Source organism: Pinus tabuliformis, chromosome 3_1 (genome assembly GCF_031772625.1).
Source record: "Pinus tabuliformis cultivar Carrire ecotype Pingquan chromosome 3_1, CPIR1, whole genome shotgun sequence".
NCBI lineage: Eukaryota > Viridiplantae > Streptophyta > Pinopsida > Pinales > Pinaceae > Pinus > Pinus tabuliformis.
The window spans coordinates 221,119,289-221,140,151 of NC_142301.1; positions in this window are offsets into that span (position 1 = coordinate 221,119,289).

Below are 20,863 nucleotides of genomic sequence, written 5' to 3' on the forward strand. Positions count from 1 at the left end.
TCCTGAGTTTATGAGAAGAACAACAACAGAAACACAAATAAACCAACAAGATACGTTCCCCAGTGGAGTCGCCAATTTGTTGTTGGGAAAAGTATCCAATTCGGAATGCCCCTATCCCACTCTAAGAGGTGATAGTGCCTTAGCAACAAACAGGTAAACTTATTCGAGTATTCTTCTTTATGAAATGCAAGTGAGGAAGAAGGATCTAACTAACCTGTATCTTCTGCTAGTTTGTCGATCCAATCGCTCCTCTCTTCAGTAGTTCCCAGCTCCCAGCTCTCTCACCGGCCCAGCTTCACAGAATTCCTGCAAGATCACAAGAGAGAGAAACTACAAGAAGATACAGATATACATTCATAAAAAGCTCAAGATCAGATTAAGCTAAACATGTAAGCATAACAAAACATCATTGATATACAGCATGTAGGAGAAACTCAAATAGTTTATTGATAGAGTGATAAAGTCCAAGAGGAGATACAACCAAATGAGGCCCGATCTAGCATCTACCTCCCAGCAAAGGAATCCCTTCCTCTCCTCCAAAAAAGCATAAATCACCCAATGTACTAATCTCAATCTCAAACCAACAGCAATTCTCTGCAAAGTACAAAATTCTAGCCTCCTGAACCTCTGGGTGAGAGATCCATATATAGATGTAAGTAGAGAAGATGAGTCAGCTTATGTTTTGACTTGTGGCTTCTCTCTGTTAGTTCTTGCTTCCACTTGGAGGTTGAGAACCTCTTACTCATCACTAGTCGAATTCATTAAGGCAAGTGTCATTGAGGAAGATTCTGGAAGCTTCTAGGGTCTTTCCACCTCGTTGAATGAACTTGCCATTTGTCATTTCCCGCTCAACGCACCCTGGTAGTGCTTCTACCTGCGTTGCAGTGCACCTAGCCAGTGTAACCTCTGCATTTCAGTGTAGACAGCTAGTGGAGCCTCTGAATTGATCCTGAATTGACTGTTTCTGAGTGGTTTTTGGTGGAGAACTTATGGGAGAAGCTGTCTTTGGTTGACCTTGTTCCTTTAGGGGTAGGAACAACTCATTTAGGGACTTTGGATCCCTTGGATTATGGACATTTCATGGTCAATGCTATAAGGCACAAAAATGTCTATAACACTATGTTGGAAGAATCCTTCACGGTCCTCACCTCCTTACAGGAGGAACCCACCATAAAACGACTAGAAACAGAGGCATAAGAGCTTCAAGTGCAATATGACAGTGTGCATGGAACGACGCAGATAGTTGTCCTGACCTAATGGCTAGCGAAGCTACAACAGGCAAAGGCGTTAAAGGAACAGGGGGATGCCGCACGACAGAAAGAAGCAGTACTTAAAGCGCGCGTCCAACCTTGGATCGATGAGGCCTTCCTCATCATTGTTGATATCGAAGGAAATCTCGCAAAGATGAAGGTGATGCATGTCGTAAGTCAGGGATTTGCCCTTGACAGTGAGAATTTTGGCAGAAAGAGCAGAGTAGATCCAACAGACAGCAGAACAATGCGTTGCAGACCTTTGCGCAGCAGAGGCACAATTGGAGGTGCTCTGGGCCAAGATTGCCGCACCAGTACAGTGACTCAGGACGAGTCACGATGATTGTGTTGGGGGCCTGTTGGGCATGGGATCCCCCATAGCATGTTTTGGGGCTCAAAGCCCAAGTTTTGGTCAATTGTATTGTAAGACTCCATGAATTGCGGGCGCGAAGCGCAAGGTCTAGGATGACTCATAGGGTTGTCCGCCCTAAAATATTGTAAATTAATATAAAGTTGTGTCAGCCTATCCATGGTCCGCAGACTATGGGATTGTATAAATAGAGCGAGGCTCTGAGTGTAAAGATAGCTAAGGAAAAAATGAAAGAATAGCGAAGGGCATGGTTCGAGGTTAGAGATAAATCTGAAGTGTACTGGGTCATAGTAGTAGAGAGAGGTTCTACAGCTGAGTGAACAGGGTGGAGTCGGGTTTGTAATTGAGATTAAAAGCTAATAAAGAGAAGTTTATTCTGTGCATCTATTCTTGGATCTATCCTTTGATGTTATGCATTACTTTTACTCTGTTTATATACTGCGCGCAATTGGTAAATACTTGTATGAATGCTAATATATGACCATAATCTAAGTAATCAACTAACAAAGCTTAATTAAGGAAGACTTGGGTAAATAACACGGGTTGCGCTGCGACTAGAGCTGTGCGAAAACAATATTGCAGGGTGTGGGGTGCCCGCAGGTGCACGTAGCATAGTAGGTGCGAAGGTTGGACCGCGTACTAATCACCTCATATTAGACATCCCTAGGGTGCGGAAACCTGGTTCTAGCACCTTCCCATACTACTTCGGGAGAGACCTCAATTTGCGCTCCACGGACTGTTGCCGAAAGGGCTAGTAGTATCGGGATTTGCTTGGATAAATCACTTCTGAATTTGGGTCAGGCCCCACTAAGCCAACACACTCCATATATACTTCCTAAATGAAATGTGTGAAAAAAAACACTACTTCACTAATGACAAAAGTTAACTACAAACTCAAATTGTATTTCACATATAGATAAATGTATTTAAAATTTATCATTTATATTAATTTTTATATCTTATATGAAATAAATAAATAAATAAAATAAATTGGAATAAAGTAAAAAATAAAGAAAAATTATCATTTATGTTATTTATATCCTATAAAATATATATATAAAATTTGAATACAAGAAAACTATCATTTTTGTTACTTTTTATATCCTATATAAAATCAAAAAGTATAATATATATCATAATGCCATATGATATGTTTTCAAATTTATTTACAAAATTTACATGTTAAACGAAACAATGAAATTTTAAATAAAAGGAAAAATGATGAGGATTCAAAAAACATAATATGTAAGTCACAACACATATACAATATGTTATGCAATTTTTTTAATGAAATTTGAATAAAGAGAGAATTGATAATGGCAAATTGGAGACCAATTTTGAAAGTCTTTAATTTTATTTATATCCATTAAGAGTATTATGAGTGAGAAGCTTAAAGAAGCTCGTAGAATGATTGAGAAGCTTAAAGACGCTCATAGCATAATTGATGTTTTGTTTTTTTAATATTATAGCATAATTATATATGTTAAATGAATAATTAATGTCTACAAATTAAATATTATTAAAGTTAAATTGTATTCTTGTAGAATTAAGTGATTTTGTTTGATCTTGCTTTTTCTTTTTTTCCTTTTTAATAATAATGGTTATTTTTTATTTTTATTTTTTAGTAATATAAGAAAATTGAAATTATATAACAATAAAAAATTATTAATTAAGAAGATTAAGATTTAAGTTTAATCTTATTTCTTTATATGTAAAGATTAGGAAAAATATATTTTCTTTACTAAATTACTTTTTTACAAAATAACAATGTAAATTATTGAACGCGAATTGTAAACTCAAAATGAGAACTTTAGCAGAAAAACAATTCGCAATTGAAAAGTGTTGATGGTTGAATATATATTTTTTTAATTATTTTTTTACGGGATAAATTTTCAACATTTTTTAAAATGAGAATAAAAACCAATAAAAACTATTTTTTTTTGTACAAAATACACCTTGAAAACAAAAAGTGTTCATGTTGGAATGACATATTTTTTTTCGAGGTAAATTTTCAACATTTTTTAGCAATGACTTTAAGGATAAAATATCATGACTTCGAAAAACCTTAAAATTCCAACAATTTTTAGGCATGACATTAAAGATAAAATATCACGTCTCTAAAAAGCCTTAAAATTCCAACAATTTTCAGTGATGGCGTTAAAGATAAAATACTTTTAACTGTTTTCAACCATAGCATTAAAGATACAATATTATAACAAAGAAAAACCCTAAAATTTTGACAAATTTTCAACCATGAAATTAAAACCAAAGATCACAAGTACATAAAATCTGAAGTTTTCAACATTTACGGAAAAAATTTACGACTAAAAAAACTTTATAATTGAACACCTAAATGAAAGAGTCATTATACCAAGAGTGTTTTTTTTAAATTCTAAAAGTATAATGAGTTTAAAATCTTAGCCTAAGACAATTTGACACATTGTGAGGGAAGACTTGATCCATTATAACAAAAACTTTAAAATAAACTATCAAATTGACATATAATGGGATTGGGTCACTAGTCGATGATTGACATAGACCCTACTAGAAAAAATAAAATAAAATAAAATAATAAATAAATATATAAATAAATAAAAATGCAAAATGCAAAATAAAATCCTCGATGGGAGTGAGGAGTAGAGAGGAGGATGTTCCTAAGGGAACGCGTGGGTGCCTGTGGTAAGCACGTGTCTACAGGATGGCGAGCTGGCCTCACGTCCCTTCCATATTACCGTGAGTATGAGAGGTAGTAAATACCGGCGTGGGAAACCTTAAGTCACATTCGGTCTTGTAGAGGATGGTGAGCGCATTAATGTTATGGAGGGTGGTGAGGGTGTTCGATGGTCATTCTACAGTGGAGAGAGTTTTGGAGCCTGTGTGTGGAATGTTGGGAGAAGAGGAGGGTGTTGCAGAGGCGCTATGGGCAGACCAAAGGGTCGACATTCTCATAGAAGGTTTCGCCCCTACTGGTGGGTGTGGGTAGTTGTCAATTGCCGAGTTGGGCTTGGAAAGAGAAAGTCTGCAAGGAATGTGTTGTAAGTGTGTCTAACAGGGGTGGTTTGTTGTGGCTTCTATTTTTTTGGTTCGGTTTCAATCCGGGTTGGTTGCAAATTTACCTTTGGTGGAGCGGGATTATTGAAGTGTTCCTCCCCAACTAGTTCACAGGGTTCTGGGATGCGGTGTGGTGCCATTGGAGAGTTTGTCGTGGGTTTTAGTTTGCTGGAATTGTGAGGGGTTGCTTCATGGCGGGTGTATGTTTTTGGTTTGAGGTGGGAATAACTTTGTAAGTTGTGGGTGCCTGATACTGGAGGGAGGGGAGGTTCAGTCAGAGCTAGTGGTCTTGACCCTTGTGTGGATTGTTTGGGAGCTATTGGAAGGGTGGTCTTCGTCTCGCTTAGGTGGAGTTGGGGTTTCAAGCATGCGAATGGTTCCTCAGCCCAAGTGTTGCCTAATTCGAGCAGGCCAAGCATGGCTAAGTCCCGACCCTGACTCGAGCTAGTGTTTGGCAGTGGTGGAGTGAGTCCGAAAGGTCTAACTAAAGAGGGTTCAAGCCACGGGGCTTCAGGAGGCAAAGGTGGTGGCTGGTCGGGGTGTTCTCGACATGCAGGGTCAGTAACTCGAGGTCGTAGATGCGGGGGCTCAACTGGGAGTCGGGGCCACCTCACTCCACCTATTCTGCAGCGAGGGGGTTTAGTTTTTTGTGGTGGTTCTGGGCGTCGTGTGTCGGTGCGTCAGGATGGTCGCGGTCAATGACAAGGTTGCTGCACGGAGCACTACCGAGATGTGGTTAAGTCAATTCTAGATCATCTGGAGAATTCAGAGTAGGTTAGACAGGAGAAGCACACCAATTTGATAGAAACTATGAAAAAAATGCATTATTTCTAGTGTCATACCTGGTAGTGTGTTGTGGCGGTTTGGAGCGGCTATAATTTTCTATCAGAGAAGGTCGAGAAATTGGAGGCTTGGATGGCCCATTTTGAGGAGCATGTCCAATGCTCCTTTCATCCTTTGCCACCTCCTGGTACAACTATAGACAAACCAGCCTCCATCACCTCTGAAGACTACCATGGATGCAGGTGTTTCATATGTCCAGTCTGTTTACTGGGGCCTATGGCCTTAGAAATTGTGGATTGTGTCTCTCTTTGTTTTTTTGTTTCATTGTCATATGCTTTCGGTGGTAGTCAACATGTTAATTTTTCATAGGGCTACATTGTTCTTTGCTTTGATAATTACATTTATTCATTAATATATTATGTTCACCCCATATCATCATTACATTATTATGATCTACACCATTATTCGTCAACATATGCAATCATATAGAAAGAACACCATCATCATCATCAATGCAACGAAACATAAAGGAATAATAAAAGAAAATCAGGCACACATAGAGACACCATGATTGGTCTGAGACTAGGGAAAAACCCACTATGGGGAAAACCCTTGCAAATATTCTTCTTCTTAGATCGTCATCAAATGATTCAACAAAAGAGAGTACAATGATCCATAACTTTATCTATGCAACAAAACCACTATGATATCCATGAAGCAGATCTAATCATGCTTGAAAATAAAACCCCGATTCTGATGACTTTAATATGTTGTCACTAATTGTAGACAAATGTTGGGTACTACTGTTACTGTGTTGAACACTACTGAACATTGTGAAGAATCTTCAGAATACTAAAATATCATCTTTGAGTCCTAGACACAGTTAGGAGGAATTGTGTGAGCGTCTATAGCAGATATTGATGCTCTCTGTGAAATGTATGTCAACGCCTATGGAAGCCCAGACTCTCCTAGACCATTTTGTGCATGCGTCTTGGGTCAACCTCACAATATCTGCTCCAAAACCCTTGGATGCTCTCTTCCAATTTTTATGTGTACGTCTAGGACAGCTTGGACACTCTCGGGACCACTCTGTGTGAGCATCCGAGGACCGATACCTTCAGATTTGCCTCTGAAACTCTGGACGCTCTCATAGCCTCTGTGCCAGCATCTATGGGTCTCTAGACGCTCTCATAAGCTTGTGTGCCAGCGTCCAGAGAATAAAATGCCACATTATGTGCCAACATATAGGAATTAGAAAGCCCTAGATGAGTGAGGGCTTTGACCCTAAGATTTCACACCCTTGTGCGAACTTTCCTCCAACAGACCTGTGAAAACCAAGACAATAAGAGAAGAGAAGTTGGCCTGATCAAGGTTTCCAAATGAGCTTGAGGTCTCTTCTATTTATAGGATTTCATGAGGGCCCACTTAGGGTCTAAGTAGTTACACATGTGGTTAGGTCCGACCCATTCCATAATACATGTATGAATAAAATAATTCAAAAACTAACTTTCGCTTGTCCAAATGAGGTGATATTTAAGTCTATTTTTGTCCTCTCAAAAACAAGAATCTAATGCAATCATCATCTTGGTCATTTGATCCGTCTAAGGTGGAATTTAAACGCAGTTGAAAAAATTAACACTCCCTCTCAACAAGGGAGAATTCCACCTGCCAATATCTGACCATGGATCAAAATACCATTCTGGTGTCTTCAAGTGTCATCGCATATCATCCCTAATCATCTTTGTCATGTATTCATAATTACATGACCACCTCAATCATCTCAGATCATCAATGTGCATCTTGATCTATCCCTTTCTTATTCCTTCTTATCTCTTGATTGTTCCTGCTCATATGCTAAACATTCTTGAATCTAGAAGAAGAAGAATTTGTTACCAAAGGGGAGGTGAAGCTACCACCCTCTACCCATCAGGTTGTTACCTTTAGTCTCTATCAATGGGCTTCTACCCGAAATATCATCATCAATCGTCATTAGAGAGCATATAATCAAGGAGAACATATCAACCTGGAACCACATCGAGGAGCACATATCGACCCAGAATCTCATGGGGGAGCTATACATATACAACCTCATATCGAAAAAATAGGATATCCAAACACACACGCAAGCATATCTTGACCCTGGGATCTCATAAGGGAGCTCAATCTAAACTTGGAATCTCATAGGGTTATCTCAACCCATTCTATTTCCTACTAATCTTCCCATCGATGACCCTGAATAGTGATGTGGTAGAACACTTGCATCATAAGCGACTTGGGTTATACATCCCAAGTACACTCTCAACTTGTTGGCCAAACAAGGAGCGGTATTCTTGACAAGCCCAACTCGTGGGCATGATTCCAAATAGGGTATCCTCTACAAAGACTAAACACAGGAGTAACATTCTTCGACCCTATGAAGATAGGGGAGTAGCATATTCAACCCTATGGGTAACCAATATGGGTCATACATTATTTTCCAAAGTTCCGTCAACCCCAGGAGCCTTCCATCTCAATTCCTCACCCTGGGAGCTCAGATAGGGAGGAAGAGTTGGTTTAGTGTCCTCAATTAACATTGCTCTCATCATACTCAAATCTGGTATCTGCTTGTCTCAAAAGCAATTGTTTCCTGTTCATACAGGACATCATATGAAATATCATGTCAGAACATAAATAATCATATAAATCACAAAAGGATACCACAATCATCCTCCCTCTCAAGGAGGTGCCAACCACAAGCTTGAGCTTGTTTCGAACAACTGCATTGTCTCAATATATGAGAGTATATTCCTCCCAACTATAAATATGGGACTTTCTACTAATCAGATCACAATGTATCCATATCATATCCAGATCATGCTCACACAACTCTCTAAGGAACTTCTTCATCTTTCCTCATAGCTAGACATGCTAGCAACATCATGTTCAACCTTGGTCATTCTATGGATTTCTCATCCAAGATATCATGGCAGATATCATACTAAATCAACATCCAAATGTGCTTAACAACAATAATCTCAAATATGAGCAATACATCCATGTAGTCACATATCATAGGAGAAATATCTCATCCTCAAAAATAGAAAACCTCATGCAGATATGTCAAAGCATGCTTGGTGGAAAATCTATGTGAATGAAGTAGCTCAATCATGAATTTATTCAAGTTCTATGCACATCATACATATACAAATGGATGTTCAAAACGAAACATCAATGCTTCAATCAACCGTCAGATTCCATGTCAATTTCAAAAACATCTTGAACTTCAAATTAGAGTAGCCAAGGGTTTTCATTTTCATTATACAAAAACATTTTTCAATAGCTTTGCAATATAGAATTTCTTTTCAAATTCCAGAAGTCGATTCATCATGCTAAGATACATCATTTCGAGCTTTAGGAGCTATCTCCCTTTGATTTAGATCATCAGAGGCTCATCACCTGTCAAGAATAGACCATCAATATGTAAAATCAAAACCATAATCAATATCAAAGCCATACCTTGGAACTCATCCTCCTGACTTCATTAGATAATTGTCAAATATAGATATATCCTGATCGGGGAGCTTCCTTCATGCAATGCTCTAAGAATAATGCCTTGCTAAGCCAACATAATCAAACTTACATAAATCAATGTTGTCCCATCACGACAACAAAGTCAGCTCATCAAAGTTTAGAAGCCATATCACAACCTTTATCAAAGTCATAAATATCATAGTATCAATTCCTTCAACCAGGAGACAGGTGGAGCTCATATCAAATCTTGACTTCATCATGCCAACAAGTTGTAATCAGTCATTCAATATCAACCCAAACTTCATCAGGTCATTCTCATAAGTAATATCTATCGCTAGGTGCAAATGTACACACCAAGGATGAGTCATGCAGGTTCCGTTTTCATGTTGAATCACAACTATCAATACCTCAACCAATTTGCTAGGAATGAGGAGGCCAATACAAAATCATTTTCCTGAATACCCACATAAGTCATTATGCCCGCATAGCATTGATATAAGGGAAAATCAACAATCGTCAAATCAAATAATTAGACATCAGGTCAAGTCCAAATGAGCTATCGTAGAAAGATCTATATTGAAAACATATCTCAATCATCAATTCAAAGTTATTGTCAAGCATTATGACAAAACATTGTTCATATATATCAGTAAGCCAAATCATGCCAACCTTTTGTAGCACAAACATAGTGACATATCTATATGTATGTCCCGGTCACCTGCAAACACAAGTTAAATTTGCATGTTCATATTATGACAAACATTCAACATTTTCATACTTGAAGATATTTCTGTTATCTGCCACACATCTGAAGGACTATCATCTCCGAGGTGAACATCTGATTTCATGCATAGTGATCAACAATTTAACCCAACAATTTCAGAAATCAGATTAGAGTGGCAGAATATGTCAAAGACATATTGATTCAGAGTTCATACATCTTTAGAAAGCTTCAGATGATGGTAAACTATAGCCAAACCCCTGGACACTCCCTTCAGGTTAGCATGAGAGTGTCTTTAGATTCCTAGACATTGTCTAGGCCTTAGCATGCGTGCGTTTGGGGACGAAATCTCCCAATTTTGTGACTGCACCCAGAGAAGAATCCCTAATTTCCATACAAGCTCTAGATTTGAGACTTTGTTGCAGATCAATAATGTTAGATGTACATAAATCACACTTCAATAGTATAGAATGAAATTATTAATAAGGGTAAGAATCTTGAGATCTCCCTCTGATTGGGGATCTACTTCATTCATATTCATTCATGTCATCAGCTTGTCACTACTAGAGTCATGCAACAACCTATCTGTTAGATCATAAACACATATCTATCATGGCTATCAACATCATGACATCAATATTTCATCAAATATTAGACTCAAAGCAACATATAGATGCAACATAATATCTAAGATATTATGAACACAATGAAACTTTCTATCAAGTCACTCCATCAACTTAGGGAAATAAGATATGCCATAGTTACTCATCACATCAAGACATGACCATAGTTAGTAAGATATCTAGAATGTCAATCTCGTAGTTATACCTCTAACATCAAGGTTATCAAGCTTATCATGATCAATGAGATAAAGTTAGGTCATTTAATAAAACTTTACCAAAACAATAAGAGTGTCAATCTCTCTTTCCATATGCTTTCATCATGCTTAACACAAGCATTACCAACAGACTCATGTATAGGAGTCAATGAGTTATTCTTCTATATAAAAACCATGACAAGTATCAAGAGTATCCTTCTTTAAGGTGTTATCCTTCTTTACTAAATTTAAGGTGTTATCCTTCTTTATAGGATCAGGATGTCCAACGGATGGATGTTAGCCAATAATCAAGTGTATCAATATATCAACATTAGATAACCTCGTAGAATTAAATAAGATCAAAATGTTCAACATCAGGTGTATCATTTCATCATAGGAAACATAGATCCAAATCACTTTCATATGCATGTATGAGCCATCAAAGAAAGAGACATTCTCATCATACCTTAGGGCTTACCGAGCCATCCAATGTTACAACTAAAATATAACATACTATGCATACCTTGTGATATTCAAATACCTATGCACATTTTCATTAGACATAGGCCACTTGAAGCACTTTTTCATCTTTTCATATAGTTCCTTTTAACCTCTTCCAACTCTAGCCATCCTTCCTTCATTTCAAATGATCCTCAAGAAGGATCTACCCATCACATCTCATCAAGGAGGCTAGAAACATACATATACTCAAATACATATGCAGGAAGTATAAGAAATAAACATAATCATCAAATCCATAAGTCTAAACAAAAGTAGGAGGAATCATAAGTTCATAAATACTTATCTTCAATGAGAGGTGATCCTCTCCCTCTTGAACCAATCTTCAAGAGAAATTAATGTCCATGGTCCATATACCAATTGTTGCCTTCAGTTATCCAACCAGGTCTGCTATGGATTATCTCATCTAGGGCTTCATCAAATATTTTCAAGTGCTTGAGCATCTTCAAATTGACCAGCTAGGTTTCATACCTCATATTGTTTCCATAAACCAAGGTTTTCTCTCCCACCCTAATCTTATAGAATCCATCAAACCCTAATAGTCAAGTTGCTTAGGGTTTTCTTCAAACCCTGTAATTCTTTTGGGTCTCCATCATCCTCTTCTTGCTTGAATCAAAGGTGTCATCATCAGGGAAATCTCCATGGCTTTTCTTCAGCCTAACTCTGATACTGTGTTAATTTTTCATAGGGCTACATTGTTCTTTGCTTTGATAATTTCATTTCTTCATTAATACATTACGTTTACCCCATATCATCATTACATTATTCAGATCTACACCATTATTAACCAACATATGAAATTATATATAAAGAACAACATCATCATCATCAACACAATGGAACATAAAGGAACAATAGAAGAAAAGCACACACACATAGAGAAACCATGATTGGTCCGAGACCAGGGCAAAACCCACTATGGGGAAAACCCTTGCAAATCTTCTTCTTCTTAGATCGTCGTCAAATGATTCAACAAAAGAGAGAACAATGATCCATAACTTTATATATGCAACAAACCAACTATGATATCCATGAAACAAATCTAATCATGTTTGAAAACAAAACCCTAATTCTGATGACTGTAATATGCTCTCACTGACTGTAGACAACTACTGGGTACTATTGTCACTCTGCCGAACATTGTTGAACACTGTGTAGAATCTTCAGAATACTGAAATCTCATCTTTGAGTCCTAGACGGAAGCCAGAGGAGTTGTGCGAGCATCTTTAACATATATGCATGCTCTCTGTGAACTGTATGTCATCGTCTATGGCAGCCCGAACACTCCCAAACCATTTTGTGCATCCGTTTGGGGTCAAAATCACAATATCTACTCCAAAACCCTTTGACGCTCTCTTCTAATTTTTATGCGTATGTCCGAGACGGCCTGGACACTCTTACGACCACTCTGTGCGAGCGTCCAGGGACCGATACCTTCAGATTTGCCTCTGAAACTCTGGACGCTCTCATACGCTTCTGTGCCAACATCTATGGGTCTCTAAATGCTCTCATAAGTTTGTGTGCTAGTGTCCAGGGACTAAAATGCCTCATTTTGCCTAATGTCCAGGAACTAGAAAGCCCTAGATGAGTGCAAGCTTCGACCCTGAGATTTTAGACCCTTGTGTGAACTTTCCTCCGACAGATCTGTGCGCACCAAGACAATAAAAGAAGAGAAGTTGGCATGATCAATGTGTCCAAATGAGCTTGAGGTATCTTCTATTTATAGACTTTCATGAGGGTCCACTTGGGGTCTAAGCAGTTACACATGTGGTTAGGGCTGACCCATTCCATAATACATGTATGAATAAAATAATTCAAAAACCAACTTTTGCGTGTCCAAATGAGGTGATATTTAGGTTGATTTTGGTTCTCTCAAAAAGAGGAATCTAATGCAATCATCATCTTGGTCATTTGAGTTGTCCAAGGTGGAATTTGACCACAGTTACAAAAATTAACACAACAAACCTGATCGGGGTGAGATTACCTGTGTTTTTCCTCTGAAGTATTTCCTTTTGGAACTATAAATAGAAATTTGACTTAAAAACAAATACAAAAGAAAACAAAAATTAAAACATTGAAAAAAAGCAAATAAAAATATATATTAAAATATAAAACAAATTAAAAACATGACAAAAAACAATAAAAACCAAAAATAAAATTAACTCATGAAAGATCAAAGTTTAAGCAAAAAAATTAAAGATGAATAAAAAATAATAAATAAAATAAATAAATATTTCTAAAAAAACATAGTTTAATGAAAAAGAGAAATATTAAATAGTAAAAAAATAAAAATAAATAAATAACACATTAAAATAAAATTAAAACATAAAAAATAATAAAAACATTTAAAAAACATTTTTTTTCTTAAATTAAATAAAAATATTTAAAAAAAAAAACATTTTTTTTCAATAATAATTAAAAAATTAAAATTAAAAGCAGCACCCATTCTAAAGCATGTGGTTCCATGGGCCCTTAGACAGGGCAAGGTCATCGGTCAAACATAGCCCAAAATGTTTGTTTGTTTGTTTGTTTTGTTTTGTTTTTCTTTAATCTAATCATATTTTTTTGTGTTTTTATTTTTATCTATTTTTTAACAAATTTTTTTGTTAGTTTTACTTAAAATTTTATCTGAATCATTTTTTTGGAAAAAAATCTTCAAATGTCTTCATCTTTGGATATAAAATTCATAAAAATTTCATAAAATTTGCTATTTTTCAACTTTTTTAATTCAAATTTTTCATTAAAAAACCTTATTTAACATGTCATTTTTAGGGAAAAAGATCCTGGAATACACATTTTTAAATTATATCTATATGCAAAATGTGTATTTTTTTTCTAGTGTTTAAAATTATTATTTTTTAGTGACAAATAATATTATGTGTATTGAAGTATTAATTAACAATTTATAAATATGTAAAAGATCATAACCTCAAATTACTAATGTTATTATTTTTTAAAAATTTGCAAAAAAAAATAAAATTTTCATTATAAAAAACATTGCAAAGAAAAATAAAAAACACAAGCTTGAAAACCAAGAAGAAGAATAAAACAACTTGAAAAATAGTTAAATAATCAACATCAAAAAAAAAATTGTGCATAGTTAGGACATAAAAAAAATTAAAGTGTCAAAAATATGCCTTAAAAAAATATCGATGCTTTTCAAAATCCGCATGAAAATTACCAACATTTAAAAAAAAATTTGCACACTTAATACATTAGAAAATTTAAAGTGTCAAAAATAAGCTCTCTAAAAGAAAGGTTGATGTTGCAACAATTTTCAAAATCAACATGAAAATCACCACCATTTAAAAAAAAATGTTCATACTTAATACATAAGAAAATTTAAAGTGTCAAAAATATGTTCCAAAAAAAAGTGTATTTTGAATCAACACTTTTCATAATTGGATGATTTTTTGCTAGCGCAAAAAAATAGGTACTTGGTACCATTCCTGTTTGATAGTTTATTTTCTATATTATGTTTTTTTTGTAAGTTTAGTTAGACTACATCTTTATCATGTCCAACTTCTCACCCTGATTAGGGTGATAACACAAGATTTGAACCCAAGACTTCCACTTCAGTAAGACTTCATTTCCATAATCATTATTGATTGAACTACCCCAAACAGACTTTATATTATACTTTAAAAATATATTATAATAATAACAATAATAATTATTATTATTATTATTATATTTTGAAAATATATAATAAAAAAATTAACTAAAAAGAGTTAAAATTCTAATTTAATTTAATTTTATATATGTAAAAAAAAAAAAAAAAAACCTCTTTATTAAATCTTATCTCTACCCATAATTTATTTAAAAAATTATAAAATCCTACGTATATAAATTAGTTTCTATATGTCATAACCAATTCCCCTTTAGATTAATAAGAGAATATATTGAAACTAATATGATATATAAAATTTTGAATTTAATTTTTAACTTTAATTTAATTTTAAGCTTATTGAAATAATGTAGAGATAAAATTCAAAATTTATCATATATTATTTTAGGGGTTTTGGTTTAAGAAAGGTATTTTCCATGAGGAAGGGCAAGGGGATATGAATGAGAGCACATATATGATATATTATTTTTTCCAGGTTAAACATATATAATTTACTACTTATATATAGGTAAACTGACCATCATAATTTAGTTGAGGACGTAATTATAAGTATGGTTTTTTTTATTAAAATGAGTTGTAATTTTTGGATAAAATTCTACATTTTATAAAGATAAGTGTATATTTTTATTAACCACGATGAACCACACTGGTTGGTTCGAAACGCGTCGACGAAATATTGGTTATGTGATTTTGCCGAAGATTTCTATACAAAGTAATGTAATGGTAAGTAATGTATGAGTTTCATAAATAAACAGGAAAACTTTAGCAATGGTAACGATTTTTGTTCAAAATGTAGTCGGAAGTGGATCTTGTAGAGTGATGAGCTGAGGATCTCTTAAGAAATTCCTTGCTTATATGTTTCCGAGAGATAGGGTACCAAATTCACTAACTTGCTCTTAGATCTTTGTCAAACTCCTCTCTAGAGAGACTGCTCATTAGATTTTCTCCTTCGATTTGGTTTGTGACCTCATGTTTTACTTAGAGTTTTGGGTGAGTATTCCTGCAATCATGCAACTCTTGCTTTTTTAAGTTAAGGAACTAGATGATGTTTCTCCTCTCTCAATCTACAACATTGTTAAATATGTTACTGTTTTATGGTTCTACATTTATGAGGGGCCATTAGAGGTAATCCTCCTTCCTCTCAAACCTCTTCTTATAAAAATGTCATCCATGCTCGACCCCCTTCTAAGGTAGATCAACCCCAGTAGACTCTTGGGTCGTTTTTGGTGGAAAAATCTAATGACGTTCCCTCTATAGAAATATCTCACCTAGATTTGGAGGATCTTCATCAACTATATTTTGAGGCAAAACCCTAATCTATCATTTTAATGGCTTCTGGTCTCATACGACCAATCTCTACCTATGGATCTACTTTGTATGGATTAAAAATGCAAAGTTATTTTATGCTCAAAAGGCTTCTTCATTTTATTTATTTATTTCAAGAGGAATTAAAATATTATCAGAAAGCTTTGTCTAAGAGGTTGTAGTTTTGGGACAATGTTGGATTGTTTTTAACTCCTTGGTTCCTGTATTTTGACCCTTCCACAACTGTCATTACCAAGCTGCCAATATGGGTCAGGTTTCCTAATCTACTGGCACACTTGTGGCACTATGAAATCTTTCAGGGCATTGGAGACTCTCTGAACCACTACCTTACTATTAATACCTCTCGAGGACAGCTTGGTGTGTACACCTATGGCATAATTTGTGTTGAAATTGATATCAATGAAACGTTGCTAGACCAAAACAATTTGAAAATCGGTGATTTTCACTGGACTTGGGCTTTGGACTATGAGAATATTACTTTCAATTGTCGTTCTATCATCAAATATGGCATTTACAAATTTCTTGCCCAATGTTTAATTCTCAATAGAAGCAGAACATCCACAATTCCAAATCTAAAAGTTGGAAACCTTGTAACCATAGGAGGGCAAGGTCTATTCTATGTCGTTCAAGGACGATTAAGAATCTAATGATGAAATCCTTCTGGGGGACAAGGTCTAAGATTTAGGGCCTCAAACATCTCTTGAGGCTCCCGGTGTGAACCATGTTCCTTTAGCAAGCACAAAGATATTGAATGGTAATGCTTCTTCAAGTATATTGTAATGAGCTTATGAGTCAGCTTCTTCCGATTCTCCTTCAACGTGCAATGATAATAATCTACAAATTTCTTTGATCAACCCGTCTTTAGAAAGTTGGATCAAGGTTTCAAAAAAGAAAGGAAAGAAAGGTCACCTTGAGGATAAACTCCAATTTGGGTGATTCTCCTCTCTAATTGTTTCTTAAGTCCCTTTATGTCTACTTTACTATTCCCAATATCATACATTTATTGGGCTAGGAAATGTAATATAATTTATTTCTGATTGATAATAAAAATTTTAGATTTACAAAAATATCTTTATTAAAGCAAATTGTATTGAGTCAACTTTAAATAAAATATTACTTTTATTAAAAAAAAATTATTAAAGATAAATCTTTTTATTTAACTTAAAAAGACCTTCTGTATGGGGTTCAAAATGGTGAATTGAGGTAGAGTAGACTGATGATCCCGTAGTCATTCAGGCAGGCCGTTCTTTGGACAAGCTTGCTCCTGCTCCCCCAGACCATCTTTCTCTCTCCAAACCTAACGTGATAGTTTCCCATCATAAGGCTCTCTATCTATAGATTGAGCCATTACCAGTTGGACAAGAAGCTGATTCGTCCAGACAGAACTCAGTTGACTGAAAGAACCGGTCCGCGAGGGGTTATCCCTTCCCCGGTTATCCTCGCCGCAAGGTTATACCCCTCGCTACTATAGGTCTAACCGAGAGGTATTACTGATGCTGCATAGCGCTTTTTGCTCCAGACCCCTCCCTAGTTCCCATTCTCTCGCTTGTTGAGCGAGATCTGCTACTACATGATATGATCAAAATGGGGCGGGCGCTACTTATAAAGGCAGAACAGAATTTGTGTAGGCGCTATAGATCTATAGTGCATGCACAAATTCTGAACCTCCGCAAATGCATAACCTTACCTTTACGGTCTAATATTACTGACATAGAAAAGTGGGATTCCCGGAATAGCCAGCGATCAATCTATTTTTTCTGCTCCCGCTTCCGAGCTAGCTACTTCAAAATAGGGGCGCGTACTTATATAAATAGAAATAGAAATATACATATCAATATTCCCATAGGGGCGCGTACTTATAAATAGAAATATTGATCTAAATCTCAATATAAATAGGCAAGCCCACCCACTCGGTGAAACAGCAATATGCGCAACTCGTCAATCAAAATGTATGTTTGTTTCGCATATTATTAATTAGATTATTGGAAATCAAGGGGGTTATGCCTGTACACAATGGACTTACTTACTGGCTTTCAATACGTGTAGCCTAATAAATAGGGAGGGGCAAGGCAGGCTATGTGGATGGAAGGGGCAACCTTAATGACGAAGGTAGTTTTGGCTTTTTAGCCCCACTATCTTCACCGGACAAGTGAATGGGGGAGCCGTGGCGAACGAAACCTCGGTTCATCTCGCCCCACCCCTATTCTTATTGTCATATAGGGGGGAAATTGCCCCGCACCTGACTGTGATAAGCCTTCCCGAGACCAGTGGACCTCGAATAGCTTCGTAACTAGCGATCGATCAGAGCCTCAGGCTCGGAAATAATCCCGATAAGGCACTTAGCCTGAGCATAGCGAGCGAAGGGTAAGGTCCCGGAGGGGCTTGCGCTTCCTAGTGCAAGGGATAACGTCGCTGGAGCGTCTTTCCAGTGAATGGCCCAACAAGGAAGGTGGGTGTTAGTGGTTCATCATGGTCAATGATGCTAATCTGTGCTGCTACCCTATTCTTATTCATCGGGAAGAAGATAAGGTTCTACCTTTCCTGAGGCAGGCAATGTTTGGTTCAAATTGATATGGAAAACGTGAGATGTCAATTTCAAGAAACTTGTTTCTCACAACCAATTGTCTCCTACAAAGTTCATGGGAATTGAACATGATTGATATAGAGTTAAATGCAATTGTGTTTGTGGCAATGAAGACATGGGAATATTAAACAAAACTTTTATTGTTATCACTCAAATGGCCTCTCTTTTTTTTGCACAACAAAACTGAGTTGAGATTATCTATAATTTGTAATTTAGTATTAAATTATTTTTAAAATTAAATTGTAAAAACATGTTAATTAATATTTATGAATAATTCGTGATAACAATTATTTAAATAAAATATATCATTAACCATTTTTAGTTTTTTTTCTAAATTTTATACTTATGTTTATGATTTGTGATTTAGTACTAAATTAATTGAATTTTCTGTTTTTTTTTTTTTTTTTTTTTTTTTTAATTTTATACTTTTGTATATGATTTGTGATTTAGTATTAAATTGATTGAATTTGACACACACTTTGAATAAAAGTAGGAATAAAGTTGCAGTAGATTAAACCGCTTTAATAAAATTCACACATTAACTTTTTGCATGGTAACTGAGACCAATCTTTTGTGTTTGATTTGAAGAAAGAAGATAAAACAACTATAACAAACCAATTGAAACAAATGAGAAATTGAACGCTAACCTCTCAATAAATGTTAAACAATCTCCAACAACTTGAAACAGAATATGGAACTTCAAAGTGGGACCCTGATAATATCTCAGTGGAGTTTCAAATCCTTTGACATGGGAGAGTAATAGACATTAATCACAAACACACTAAAAAAACATGAAGATTAATTTCTTGAATTTTTGAGATACTTAGGAGACAATAATTATAAAAACTATGTTTCATTAAAACAAATTCAACAAAGTTAGGAAACAAATGCTCACAAGATTCTAAAAATTAGTAACTATACATCAATAAAACTTTCCTAGTAAAATTAGGAAATAAATGCTTCTAAAAACTAATAACTAATTATCATAATAGTTATTAACTATAAAAGTTGTGTAAACAAGGAAAAAAAATTATGATTAATGTAATTGGAATTGAAAATAGAGAAAAAAAATAGAAAAAGACAAATATATATATATATATATATATATATATATATATATATAAAAGTTAAATTCAAAAGTAAGAAAACTCAAAAAAAAATTATTGGGAAAATATTTTTAATTATTTTATCCTCTTTAAAAATTGTCATGTTAAAAAAACCCATAGAAAAAGACAAAATATATATATGTCAAATTAAAAAGTAATAAATCAAAAAGTTAAATAGAAATAAAACAAAAAAAAAATAATAGAATTCACTAAAACGCCCGATAATAAGACCTCCACCAGTCATCTTATAAATAAATAAATTTAAATAATAACAAAAAACGAATTCTCAATGTTAAATTATGGATAATTGACATAAATTTTTGGTCAAAAACAACTAATAAATAATTAAAAGCAAAATTAAATATGTAATAAGGCAAAATTAAATATATAATACCATGCCTACTACAAGTATAATAAAATAACAAACTAATACAGAGAATAACTAAAAATAATTATTTTAAAAAATAAAATAGAAACAAACATTAAAACTCTTTATTTATATATATATATATATATATATATAAATAAAAATAATCATTATCTATTTAATAAATAAATTTATATAATAATGAAATTGTATCCTTTCTTTCATAATTAAAATTATGATCCAACCATCCAAAAAAACTGTTTATCTATATCGAGCAATACCTATAGGCTATGATTACAACCTTTGCCTGATCCAAGAATCTGGTTCATGCCACTTCTTTCTTGTGTCATAAAAAAATTTACACTCTGAAACCAATTAGAAGAGACTTATCTTCTAAAAGATTGCAACATCAATTCATGCTCTTCCACTGCAATCTGGTAATTGCAGTTTTCAGAAAGAGCATATAATTGGAAGTCTTATGCTCAAGTTTTTAAAATCTAGCTTTGTCATAAAGGCTTTATACCTTTTGAAACCAATGAGAGAAAAGTTATTTTCTGAGAGATTGCAATACCAACTCCTTTTCCACTATGATCCTGCAATTGAAAGTTTGTTTATCTCATTATCTCACTTTGAGCCTTTCCAACAGGAAGATTTCCTAGTTTTCCTTTCAGAGTACGTGTTCTGACTGCATACAATTAAGAGCAATTTAATCCACTATGTTATATCTTGAGACCACTATTATGGCTTTTGCTGAAGGGCGCAGTGACACAAAACTTCACATTCTGAAAGAAAATTAAGGACTGCAGGCTCCATTGGCATTTCTAAATAACA